General features: G+C 37.8%; 1 protein-coding gene across 3 annotated transcripts in view; it reads right to left on the reverse strand.

Annotated features, from left to right (window-relative positions):
* The window catches only part of NALF1 (NALCN channel auxiliary factor 1), an 860,129-nt gene that overhangs the window by 318,053 nt on the left and 527,857 nt on the right, over positions 1–14,219 (reverse strand). The window lies entirely within an intron of this gene.

A 14,219-nucleotide genomic window follows, 5' to 3' on the forward strand; every position in this document is an offset into this window, starting at 1 on the left:
TCATTTCTGTCACATCAGAGCAATTAAGGTGGAGTGAGATTTTTCCTCTCTTCTCTATTAATGGAGCCTTACCCCCTTAGTTTCTGGTTTGTTTTTCATACCCATACCACCCACCCTATTAGCTTATCATGGATACAGAGTGTTTGCTAAACTAGGACTCCGTGTCTTGTATTTGCGAAGATTTTACTTAAACTCAGGCGAGATCTCTGCATTTTTCCAGGGATAACAGTTATTTCCATTGGCTGGTCATGTGAATCCAACCTTCTTTTGTATATGCTCTGTAATTCCTTATCACCTTCAAGTTGCTATTTTTCCTTTTCAACAACATTTTCTAGGATAAACTTTAAACAGCTCTATGCTCACCTACATGTAACGTGGATAAATCTACATACATATCTATCTCTTATTCAAAAGACTGGTTAATATACCTTGTCAGATGCCTCATTACAAACCATAAAGAAGTCTTAGAACATAAATAATCCATGGCATCAGACAGCATACGCTAATTTTGGATTCTCATGATGACTTATTATTAAGTAAATACAAACCAATCATTCAGTGCTAGAAATTAACTATGAGTCATCATTACGCTACCTGTTCTCTAACTCCTTTTGTTCTCCCTTTTGAATTAAAAAAATACTCCATTTGTGATTTTCTGGTACCTCCACCCTAATCCCTGGTTTGTGAATGAACACCAAGGATGACTGAAGACCAGCCTAAGAAGGGAGTTCTTCCAGCAGCTTCCTGGATGTGCTCCCCTGGTCCTGGGAACCTCAGATTTTGATGGGCTCAGTACATACTTTCTCTCTCCTCACACAGTTTATGCTTCAAATTTCATAACCATCCTTTGTCCACTCTTTCAAGTCCACAATTCTGTAAGGAAGGAGACAGGCAAAGTGGAGGCTGAGTTGCTTTACCATTCATAAATTACCTCCTTTCAAAATGATCCCCAATACGATGTCATTTCTGCTCCAACAGTAACATTTGCTCCACCAGATTCCATAGAGTCAAGGGTGTTCCTGTCCCCTTGGAAGTCTGCACACCTTTGAATGCCACAGACCACACCTGGATATACCCAGAGCTTTTATTTTTTTGAGATCCACCACAGACTTCACTTTCTCTTTTGAACTAATATAAAGCTTAGCTGTTTGTTTGCAGAACGCTTATCTTTTCATGAATGAAGTTTTCTGACTTTATTAATAGACCATTGGAGTATTGACAAGCAAGGACCAGTTAAGAGACCACTACTGGACTGTGACCTTCCAGATTTTCAGTAGCAGGATTCAAGTCTCTATCTCCACAAAATTGCAAATGCTTCTGTGCTATAGAACTTCTGATTAGTGTAAAAATAGTTCCATTAGAAAGCATTGTATCTATAATTCCTCAGTGTCTGTTGAATAGTTCTAACAGCTCCACTCAGATTTGAAGACACTTCACTAGTCTTGCTTCATTTCAGGCTTTCATCTTCAAATCACTATTTTAAAATTATTGAGAAAATTCAACTGCACTGCTCAATTTCAATCTTACATGACTGTTGTTTATTTTTGGAGAATGAGGGAATGATTATTTGATCTGCCTCTGAGTTTATTTCTGATGTTGCCACCTCAAATTTTTTTTCTCTATTTTTTTCTCATATAGCTCTTTTTAAAAACACAAATCTGATCAACTTCCTCTGCTTAAAGTCTTCCAATGACTCCTAGTTACTCACTTACCCCCAATCAGACTGTGAGGGATGAAATGAAAGCCTGCCTGTTTTCACAGCCCAGAGCGGACTCTAGTACCTGTACTACAGTCGACCTGCAATAAACATTTCTCAAACAGAAGGAATGCACAACAACTAAATTATGAAAACATTCCATTGTGCTTGTCCCTGGTCTTATGTTTATCCTTCCTTTTTTGCCCAACTTTTTGTTTTAAATTGTAACTTATCCAAGAGACTGTTTGAATACACCTGCCTTTATTTTCTCTAGGAATCCAGGACTTTGGGAGGCTGAGGTAGAAGGATCGCTTGACCCCAGGAGTTGATCAGCCTGAGCAACATAGCAAGACCCTATCCCTATGAATAATTGAAAAATTAGCCGGCATGGTGATGTGTGCCTGTAGTCCCAGCTATTCAGGAGGCTGAGGCAGGAGGATCCCTTGAGTCCAAGAATTCGAGGTTACAGTAGGCTATGATTGTGCCACTGCACTCCAGCCTAGGCAACAGACAAATGAAAACAAAAAATATTTTCTCTAGAAATTTTTTCACCAGTAGGAAATAAAAAAGTGGCTTTAGAGTGTTTTCATTTGTATTATTGTCCTAACACTTTGACAGTATTTTTCAGTCCTTTCTATTATTTTTCTGAATCATGGTATCTCATACTTCTAATCAAAGACGTATTTCAAAAGGCCTATCATTTTAAAATATTTTGCTTTATATCCATGAAAATCCTTTTAGAACTTATTTTAATATTTCTTTCCTCTAGATTTAATACGCTTACCTAAACTCACCAGAGACAACCTCAATTTGCATTTCTGAGATCTGTTTTAAGATACCTGACCTTGTACTTAACTTTCTGGTTAACAGATTAAAGTACTACATTTCTGGGAGTGGCGGGAAGAACAGTATCTAGGGCACTTGTGCACATTCATATGCAAAATTCTAGAAGAAAATCCCTAAATTCCAAGAAAGTATCCATCTGCTAGATAATATCATTGCATAGAGGAGTAACTGTGGGTTAATCAAAACATTCTATTTCTTCACCATGCATTGACTCATAGAATGTTGCATATCAGTTGTGTTTGTGTGCCTGTGTGTGTGCATAGTAGATATACTTGTAAACTCATGAAACAGTGGCCAAACTTTTCTGAAATATTTCTAACTTTTCAATAGTTTTTATTACTTGTAAAGAAATTATAATTCATTACAAAAGAGCTGAAGTTATATTGATTGATATGTGACAGTTATGCCAAAGTATCTACTGTCCAATAACTCAAGGTATATTATTCAATGCCATGTAGATCATTTCTACACTATGATATTAACAAAACCTGGATGAGTCAATTTGTTCACTTTAGCCTTCTGAAATGATTTATGTCTATTGCCACAAATTTGATTTGCTGAAGAAATTGAATCAATTGTAAAGATGACTATTGCAATCCACTCCCTCCTGCCAAAGGCAGTCTATTCAATCAAGAGCTATCTTGAAATCATCAGCGGCTTCTCTAAAAATATGGAAGTACTCAGTTAACATATGATTTATTTTTCACGTTCTAAATATTATTAGGACACAACCATTTACTGTATTTTTGAGAAGCATAGTGTGCATATTATAAGACAAAATGGCATAATCCAATATCATATGCATAAAAAATAAAATTAAAATAATACAAATAATATAAAATCATATAATGGCCTGAAATCAGAATGCATGATGATGAGCTAATTTTTCCAAGTATTTATTTTTTCCAAATTCTTTCACATCTATTTTAAAATTAACACTCAAGACAATCTTATGAGACATTTTATAACCCCTTTTTGACTAAAGACAAATAATTCATGTAATATAATGGCTTGCCCAAAATTAGTATGTTTCAGAGCTGAGGAAAAGCAAATGGAAGACTTGATTTTTACAGTGACTTCCAATATTTTAATATACAGTCACTTATCTTTTTAAGAATATAATCTGGCTGGGTGCAGTGGCTCACGCCTGTAATCCCAGCATGTTGGGAGGCTGAGGCAGGTAGATCACTTGAGGTCAGGAGTTCAAGACCAGCCTGGCCAACATGGCAAAACCTTATTATCTCTACTAAAAATGCAAAAATGAGCTCGGCATGGTGGCATGCACCTGTAATCTCAGTTACTGGGGGTGCTGAGGTAGGAGGATTGCTTGAACCTGGTAGGTGGAAGTTGTAGTGAAGCACGAGTGTGCCACTGCATTCCAGCCTGGGCATGAGAGAGAAACTGTGTCTCAACATATATATATATATACACACATATATACAACACACATATATACATATATATACACACATATATACAACACACATATACATATATACATATATATATGTATATGTGTGTGTGTGTAATCCTATTTTTCATCAAATCGTTTCATTAGCCTCGAGTCATCCAAAAAGGAAAATATACAAATTTCCAAACAATTTTTTTTAAAAAAATCTGTGGTAGTGAAAACAATTTTGAAGGCAGAAATGCTAGGAGGCAGGAATCAAGAGGCTGGGTTTGGAGTCCCACCTAAATAATATAAAATCTGGAAAAATTAGCATCAGTCACATCTTAGTGCACCTGAAGCAAAGTTTAATGGAGATGAGACCTGCTTACACTTCCTTCCATTCTCCTTCTGATAAATGAGAATGTTGAAGCATAGCTGGTTTGCACAGAGCTTCTCGGGCATTCCTGGTGCATGAAAATCTGGCCAGTCACAGGTGTTAGAGCAGTGCCATGTAAATTACCAACTTTATTAACAATTGACCTTTCCTCCATGCAAGACATTGTAATAAGTGAATTATATGCATCATTTTAATTAATTCTTAGACCAATTCTCCATTTTCCCCATTTTATAGCAATGAAAACTGAGACTGGGTTAAGGAACTGGCCTATTCATAGTCAGTAGATTAGTCCAGATTTGGACTCAGCTTCCTTATGGAAGATCACACTGAGAGGATTGAGTAATATAATGGACGTTGTATTACTTTTCATATTAAAATGAGTGTTGAAGGTTTGTGAATTGTCTACAGAATACTTTAAGTGGGCTTTAGACCCTGCAGGGACAGAATATAAGAAACCAGCAAGCAAAGAATGTGGCTCTTCAGCATGGTGCCCAGGGATAGTGTCTCCACTGGGCCTTGAGGGTGATCTTAATTAGAGGATTCCCTCACATGATCCAGCCAGGCTAGCCAGATCCTGGTCCCCACTGGGCCTTGAGGGTGATCTGAATTAGAGGATTCCCTCACATGATCCAGCCAGGCTAGCCAGATCCTGTCACAAGAATGCCTAACCCCAAAATCACACATTGAAGGTTTCTGTCATCAACAAAGGTCAGAACAGAGAACTGGGACTTTCACTAAATTTTTAGATGTTATGACTTTCTTTATGTCTAGTTGCTAATTTAAAAAAGTTGTAGTTCTTCTTGCCTGCAACTTTGCTATCAGGCAAGGAGAATTATAGCTTTTACCTGCCTCTAAATACCAGCAGCCACCAAGACCTACAGAAAGGGGAGCCTGGCACCTAGCTTAGTCCATTGGCTATAGCTAGCCTGGCCTCTTGTCCTCACTCAGATGGGGCTTGGCCTGCTGACTTGTAAGAGGGAAGGTGTTGGGTGCTGCATTCTTCCACCTTGCAGCTCTGTTGAACTACATTCATTTCAAGAGAGATCATTTTATAAAACCGATTCAGTATGAATGAGGTCCCTGTGGCCAAACCATTCTATAATGGGCGATATTCTAATAGACTGTCATTCACATTATTTTAATACATTCTTTTCTATTATCAGGCTTTTGGTATAATTACCACTTAATCAAATGTCACTGAGTGTCCTAGATATGGTATCTGGCTTGTGATATAATTTCAGCTTGTGAATAATTTCAGCTTGATGAAACATGATAGCAATACTTTTAAAACTTTTTACTGACTTGAGCTACCAGACCTCAAGTGCATCTTACTGAGTGATCATTTCTGCTTTTCTTCTCTTTACCTATTTGTGGTTGCAATACCAGCATTCAAATGGCTAATGGTTTGCTCTTCTGTACTTGCTAATTAGCCTGAACAGCCATCAGATATTAAAGGTATCCTGGTGACTGATTATGGGTGACTCTATAAACCTTTGTCCTTGCCATCCCTCTTTATAGAGTGGTACTCCAGCCACCGAAATCCTAGTTATCCTTCAGATCTCAGCTTAAAAGTGCTTTCCTTTTTCCTTTTTTTTTTAAGACAAGATATCACCGTGTCACCCAGGCTGGAGTTCGGTGGCACGATCACAACTCACCACAGCCTCAACCTCCAAGGCTCAGGTGATCCTCCCACCTCTGCCTCCCGAGTAGCTGGGCCTACAGGCATGTGCCACCATGCTAGACGAATTTTTGTAAAGATGGGTCTCACTATCTTGCCCAGTGCCCAGGCTGATCCTGAGCTCCTGAGCTCAAAGGATCTACCCACCTCGACCTCCCAAAGTGCTGGGATTACAGCTGTGAGCCACAGTGCCTGGCTACTTTTCTTTTGCCTAAACACCCTTTGACTTCTTCCAACTTTTCATCTCCTGCAATACACACACACACACACACACACTTTTGTTTGGCTCTCACTATTCTGTAATTTTCCTTTCCAGACTCATCACACTCACATCCTCTGTGCTTAGTGTATTGTAGGTGCTTAAAACAAACTTTTCCTGTACTTTGTTCAAATTATTTTTTAAAACAATTTCTAATTTATCACAACTTAAACTCCAAAGTGCAACTAGTATGAGAAGTCCTGCCATAAAGCATTTTCCTTCTGTTAAATAAAGACACTTTAAGAAATGGCCTTGACAAACCTTTGGTTTCTCTGCTCTCCTCTCTCTCTCTTCTATTGAGATACAGTGTTTTGAAGAAACAGAATGAATTTCTAAATGAATAGTACAATGCCTCAATCAATCCTTTTATCCATGTCCTGGAAAAACAATTTTCTAATCTCATTTTTTAAAGGAAGAAATAGAAGAATAACCTTGCAATCCATAGGCTAAGCCTCTAGGTTCACAGCAGGAAATCAGGGTGACAGCACTTAGGGTTTCCAGGCTCAACCACAGAGTGGTGGCCAACACTATAAAAAATTTACCCCTTTTGCAGAATCTTGAGCCATCACAACTCCAATGCAAACCAAAAAGGGTTTCAGGAAAAACACTAACCCAATAGGTCTACCAGAAATGTTGTAACTAGGTTTTAAATTAGAGGTACAGTGTTTCACCAGTGTGACACTGTAACATCTTAGATTATATCATGAGGAAGAGCATCTCAATGAGTTATCAAAATGAGGTACAGTGTTTCACCAGCGTGACACTGCAACATCTTAGATTATATCATGAGGAAGAGCATCTCAATGAGATCGAGAAATGTGCAACATTCAAGAACAAACATGTACCATAAATATAAAATAACTATAATTCCTTAACACATTGCTTTAAACATAAAATTTGTTAGGAACTGAAAATATGCCTTCTGGAATTTAGAAGAGCACAAAGAATGAAGGCATAATGAGCAGTAAAGTTTGATTTAATAAAAAAGATTAAAATCTCAATGTAAGAATTTTCTAGAAATTCATATAGCAATTTAATAACAAATAGTGTGAAAGGAGCACTCTACCTCAGTCATGGCAACCTGATCTCAACTATCCAGGGAGCACCATGTTCTGACACAGATAAGTGTTTTCCAACAACCCTCATTTTCACTGTCCAGTAGCTTCACTCCTTGGAATACCTGGCTTCACTCTCTTTTTTTTTTTTAATTTTATTATTATTATACTTTAAGTTTTAGGGTACATGTGCACAACGTGCAGGTTTGTTACATATGTATACATGTGCCATGTTGGTGTGCTGCACCCATTAACTCGTCATTTAGCATTAGGTATATCTCCTAATGCTATCCCTCCCCCCTCCCCCAACGCCACAACAATCCCTGATGTGTGTGTGATGTTCCCTTTCCTGTGTCCAAGTGTTCTCACTGTTCAATTCCCACCTATGAGTGAGAACATGCGGTGTTTGGCTTTTGTCCTTGTGATAGTTTGCTGAGAATGATGGTTTCTAGCTTCATCCATGTCCCTACAAAGGACATGAACTCATCATTTTTTATGGCTGCATAGTTACTTTTTGAGAGAAAGAAATTGTCCTTAGAGATTTTATTGCCTAACTTTACCTTTTAAAACTTTAGACGATTTCCGTCCTCCCTGCTTTCATTTCAGGTCATAGGATTTGGGGAAGTGAGGTGTGGAAATGAAACACTCGATTTTTGCTTCAGAGTCTCCTTTGGTTCTGGAGAACTCAGGAGGGATTGTTTAGGAAAATCATGCAGATCTCCCTGCCCAGAATGGACCCTAGGCTCAGGCCTCCTAGAGAAGGCTGCATTGAATAGCTACACAAGGCACTTCAGGGCTGTAGCCTTCGTTAAAACCACAGTCTGACTGGAACGCTTGTGGTATAAATTGAGGTGGCTGGCTGCTCCCAGAAGTGAGAGGAGCTGATGTGTTTATTTTGGCTCTAATGATGAGGAATTTGAAACGTTGTCTACTTGATGTCCAAAGAGAAAAGATGTTGAGAAATATATGAACACATTGTCTCCATTATATGTAATATTCAATATTTATCAATATCACCATAACTGAATATTTAAATTTCTATCTATATTCCTGGTCTTATTATGAAATTGTGGGGAATCACACTCTGAATCAAACTAATTCTCATTTGGTTCTCAATTTGGGTAAAAAACACATCTTGGTAGCTATTAGAGTAGTTTATATTTATAACCCAATATTAGTAAACACAACATGAGGGACACTGGATATTTTGCTGTTTCACCCTCTTCCTAAACTGATGTTTCAAATACAGAATTATCACATAAGGTCTTTTTCACAGACTCTAGTCCTGTGCATTTTTGCAAGCCGCGGGGCTGTGTCACCATAGTTACAGAGGGATATTGGAATAAATGTGCTTCCAGGAATAATTGTTTCATATTTGTGTACAAACAGCTGAACTGCATATTTCCATTCCAAGTGCGATCAGTCTAAATTCAAACCCTGTCATGAGGAACACCACAGAATGCTCAAACAAGAATAAAAATGAAGATTTATGCTAACAAAATTCTTTCAAATACATGAAAATGTTTCTATTATCTTATCTTCTTGTGCCATAGCCTTTTTCTATGTCTGCATTTATCTTTTCTCTACTTATGAATGACTTTTTAAAATAGTTGACTATAACCTGTTTCATGAATTACAGGAATGCAAGATGGCCCAGAACATTTATAAAATAGGTAATAATTGCAGTGAATATAGATTAGGATGGTAAAAGAAGATTAAGAAATACTATTAGTAACAGTTTTAAATATTCACTTTTTCTAAAATTGTTTATAGAACAATAGTAAATACATATTTGGAAACTTCAACTTTATAATATTGAATGAAAATGACTGCTTTATAAAACATTTTTTAGCAGTTAGAGAAATTTCATATTTAACTTTTTTTCTGGTATGGTATCATTCTCAGTAATGTAATATTTTGAAGACTGTAGTGCAATCGTTCAATTGCTTGTCAAGACTGAGGATCAATTTGTTAATAAATAATAGAAATGTTTTAAGAGATAAAGGCAATGTTCTCATAGCACTGTAATGTTTACCATGTTCTTATGATCCTATACTTTCCTCAGAGGTCATGAACCATGGAGGACACCCAGTCTCACCACTGTGTTTCACAACTGGAGAAACAGAGGTCCACAAAAATTAAGTATTAGGTTGATGTAAAAGGAATTGTGGTTTTTGCCATAAAAGTGATGGCCAAAACCGCAATTACTTTTGCACCAATCTAATACCTTGTAGCCGTTTACATGGTTAACTAGTAGCTGAGCCAGCATTAGAATTTTGTTCTCCTGACAGTCATTCTAATCTGTTTTCTCTATACCTATCACGAAATAACAATAGGATTTAGATAATTGTTCATTAGAACATGAAGCAATTTTTATATAATAGATACAATTTTCTTTCAAATAAATTAGAGAAAAATATTATGCATATTTGTAAAGACTCAGAAGGGATTGGACATTTAGAAAAGAGAATCAAAATGTTTATAAATGTTTTCATAAGACATTATAATTTTATATATCCTAAAATATTAATTATTAGATGCTGAAGAGGACATATTTCAAAGGACATCAAAATAGTCAATGAAAAACCAAGAGCAAAATTCACTCAGCATCCTATGTATACTGTCTATTTTTGAAAATAGAATTATTCATAAAATATGTTCTTTAGAAATAATTGCCAGTAAATTTAAATTATATTTCAGTGAAAGAACAATTCCTGGATATGGACATTAAGGTTTAGTTTCTGGTATTAGGTCTTTGCAAACAAACCCATTTTGTTTATAAAACAATTAGCTTTTGAATGCATAGATTTTGTTAAAGTAGCAATAAAGAACCCACTTTCAAAAACATTCATTTTTGGGAGGCTGAGGCGGGCGGATCACGAGGTCAGGAGATCGAGACCATCCTGGCTAACACGGTGAAACCCCGTCTCTACTAAAAATACAAAAAATTAGCCGGGCGTGGTAGCGGGCGCCTGTAGTACCAGCTACTCGGGAGGCTGAGGCAGGAGAATGGCGTGAACCCGGGAGGCGGAGCTTGCAGTGAGCCGAGATCGCGCCACTGCACTCCAGCCTGGGCGACAGAGCGAGACTCCGTCTCAAGAAAAAAAAAAAAAAAAAAAAAAAAAAAAACATTCATTTATGAGTTCCATAACAACATAGGAATGACCCTTCTCACCCCACTCAAATCACCCAGCTTGCAGAAGGGGGCAGAAACACATTCAGCAGTGTGCCACCTGGCATACAAATAGAGAATTTAAGCATGGAAGGGAATTACATCAACACTGTTTAAACGGTGAGAAAAAAAATCTGCAAAGGAGCAGCAGGAGTAGAAAAATACAACTAGAGGGTGTCCTTTTCACTTACTGTGATAGTTCACAGAGCTACAGCCGGAGCAAAGCCCTTTCCAGTACTGGAGGCGGCCCTGGGTCAGTGGAATACAGACCCAGTCTCTACGCATGGCCCCTCAGGAGCAGCTGTGGGGCCAACATATTTCTATAGAAACAACTGCTCAAACTGAATTCCAATCTGCTTTCAAAAATGATTTAAAAACAATATTAATGGGATTCTATTTCTGATAAACAATTTAAATAAAAAAGTAAATTTAAGAATGCAGCTGTCTCTTTCTTATGGTAGTTATGCTTTAAAAAGTCACTGTGAACACCTAGTAGTGGATATAGAGCCATTGCTCCTAGTAAATTACATGGGTAAGGTCCCATGAACCTTTCTTCACATCTCCCCCAACCCATCAGTACATCCTTTTTTTGTTTGTTTGTTTTTGTTTTTGTTTTTTGTTTTTGTTGAGACAGAGTATTGCTCTATGGCCCAGGCTGGAGTGTAATGGCATGATCTCGGCTCACTGCAACCTCCACCCAGTGGGTGCAAGCGATTCTCCTGCCTCAGCCCCCAGAGTAGTTGGGATTACAGGTGCGCGCCACCACACCCAGCTAATTTTTGTATTTTTAGTAGAGACGGGGTTTCACCATGTTGGCCAGGCTGGTCTCGAACTCTTGACCTCAAGTGATCCGCCCGCCTCGGCCTCCCAAAGTGCTGGGATTATAGGAGTAAGCCACTGTGCCCGGCCTACATCCTTGTTTTATGCCTGTTTCTGATTAAAGACAACTGATTCAATATATAATGTTGATTCATGAACATTGAACTCATGGCCAACGAACTATAACCCATGCCTAAATGAAGCTTCTCTAACATACACTCTGTAAGCCACATCACAGAATTCTTGGGCTTAGGAACACCAGACAGTGCTTCAGCACTCCACTTGGGAGTCATTTAGGCTGTAAAATCACCAAAAAAAGCACAAGAAATGAGAAAAACACGGCACTCATAGGCTTCAAAAAGGACGCATGCTTACAATATGAGAGCTGGCCCCAGCCAGCAGGGAGGGCATGGCTCTGTGCGATCTCAGTTGGAGACAGACCTGTGGAGGGACTCACATTTTTCACTGCTCTGGGCATGTCCATGAATGACAGAGGAAGTTCCGTGAGTATTGATGTGGGGGGCAGGTACGAGTAAATTTTAGCAAGTAGGTGAATTCACAACTATAAAATCAGCGAATAGTGAGAATTGGCTGGATCTGGAAAAAGACCAAATACTCATATACTTGAGCTATTTTAAGGAGGTTGATCCATAAAATGCATTACTAATGTATAGTGGCTTCAATCCCAAAGCAAGTGAAAGTCAAAGTGAAAGCAATCAGCTGTTACTTTCTCCTTTTACCTGAGGGGATAGAGAATGTTTTCAATTTGTAGATGGAATCATTTCTGTTCATTGACATGGGTGGTATTTTCCTTGCTATTCACAAACTGACTGTGATTTGCAAGTTTCAGAATTTCTCACTGATGAATAATTCAGAGAAAAGGATATATCTTTATTTTTGTATATTTTCCTTCCAGTTTCCCTTAAATAAAGGGAATGTATTATGTTCATTCATGCCACTGTTTCATTCATGAAGTTATGTTTAGAAGTAAAAATAAAAGTCTCAGAAAATTTAGAAACACACATTTTAAAGGAAACTAAACATAAATTAAATATTCTCATTATAATTCAATTGCTGTGATGGCAGATCAAATTCAAGGAATTCAGACCTTTTGACAAACCTTTATTAAGTATGGTAGTAATAGTCTAAGATTCGCATAGAGGGACATCATTTTAACCTGGGGTGCTCTTCCTAAACAGAAACCCCAGAATATGAGTATTATAAAAAATGCTTTATTGGTGAATCTGATCATCTGATTTGCTCTTTTAGTTGAGAACATCCTGCCCGAAGGACCAAGGCTGAGGCCCAGCTTAGCTCTTCAGCTCACCCTCCCTTTTGTATTCTGAGCCTTTTCCAACCCCTCCTTTCCAAGCACTCTGCCCAATGAGCTCTGGCTCTCTAGAAGGATCCTTCATATCTTCTTTGATTTGCACATTCTTCCAGAAGGTTCTTTCACCCTCTTAATGAGAGAGCGCCTTTAGGAGTTCACCAGTAGTAAGGTTATTTTTTCAACAATGAAAAGTGAAAGCTGGGGGGAAAGATTGTATTTAGAATTTACAAAAAGTTTTTTCTTGGTAGAAATGGAGTCTCTATTTACATTTAAAGCTAAGACTTTTTACAAAACTTTTTAAATGGCTCTCCACACTAATTTACATTTAAAGCTAAGATTTTTTAAAAAAACGTTTTAAATGGCTGTTCACACTAATTAGAAGCAGTTACTTTTTGGGGGAAATGTAGTGACGCTTTAAACACATGACTGAGGAACACAGTGAAGGATTGCTCTCTAAGTTCTTGTTGAGCCTATCAAGTTGATGGTGCTTTGTCTTGCTGGGTGAAATGAAAAGCAATATTCTCAGGCTCAGGAAGAATTTGGGATAGAGGCTCATGTTACTGCTTGTTATTGCTGGTAGTGTTTTTTGTGGTTTTGGCTTTGAGATTTTGAGAGTTGCCATCAAAGATGAGGAGAGGATGAGGACACCTAAAGGCCTCTGAAGTCTTCGTGATCTCCTCAATACCACGGTCAGGATGAAGTGCAGAGGGTGGATTTAGAGAGAATGCCGTTCCCTCCTCATCTGCCCCAAACCCAGCATCAATATGCTTGCACACAAGCTCTAGACGAAGCCTTCTGCTAAAGGAAGGGAGGATAAGAAGGAACTAGGCACCAATTTCCATGGTCTCATCTTAAATCTGCTGGAAGTTAAAATTAGTGGCTTCGGTGCTATGAGAACATCAGATTCCTCAGACCTTTGTATTAAGTGATACTTGACAACTTCTATTGGGCACTGTCATTAAAACAGCAACTCCTGAATCCCTCATATTATCTGTACTGCAAATAAAACAGATCAAGTGTTTTGAAGCTATAACTAATCTTCACCAGTCTTCACAGGCGCCAGAGAAAGCATGTATAAGACTTCCTATTAAATCCCACAGAGAAATGACCTTTTCCGTTCTTTCATCTAAAATTGAACATTTTCTTTTAATTTTCCACCACTTTAAAAGTAATTTGAAAATCCCAATCATGAGACATGTTTGTGACTTTTTCATGGCTGTCTCAAAATCTGTAGCCATTTAGAAATATAATTGATTGTACTTCTTTTAACCTCCAGCAAGGCATTTTTCACCTTTCTGGTGAATGATAATGTACTGTTTTTGATTCATGGGTACCATCACTACAGGCAGCTGGAAAAGGAAGGGCAGATGGCCTTGGCCTCATTTACCTCCACCTACCTTTTCAGTCGATTCTATCCCGCGATTCAACTCTAGAATATGCTTTACCGTAAGTGGGATATTGGGATACATTTACTTTACTCAGAAATATAACTTCTAAATCTTATCTTGATCCTTTTATTAGTTTTATAAATTGCATCTTTCCAAATACTAATTTCTTTTTTCAGTTTTAGGAAATGC

Source organism: Pan paniscus, chromosome 14 (assembly GCF_029289425.2).
Source record: "Pan paniscus chromosome 14, NHGRI_mPanPan1-v2.0_pri, whole genome shotgun sequence".
In the NCBI taxonomy this organism is placed as follows: domain Eukaryota; kingdom Metazoa; phylum Chordata; class Mammalia; order Primates; family Hominidae; genus Pan; species Pan paniscus.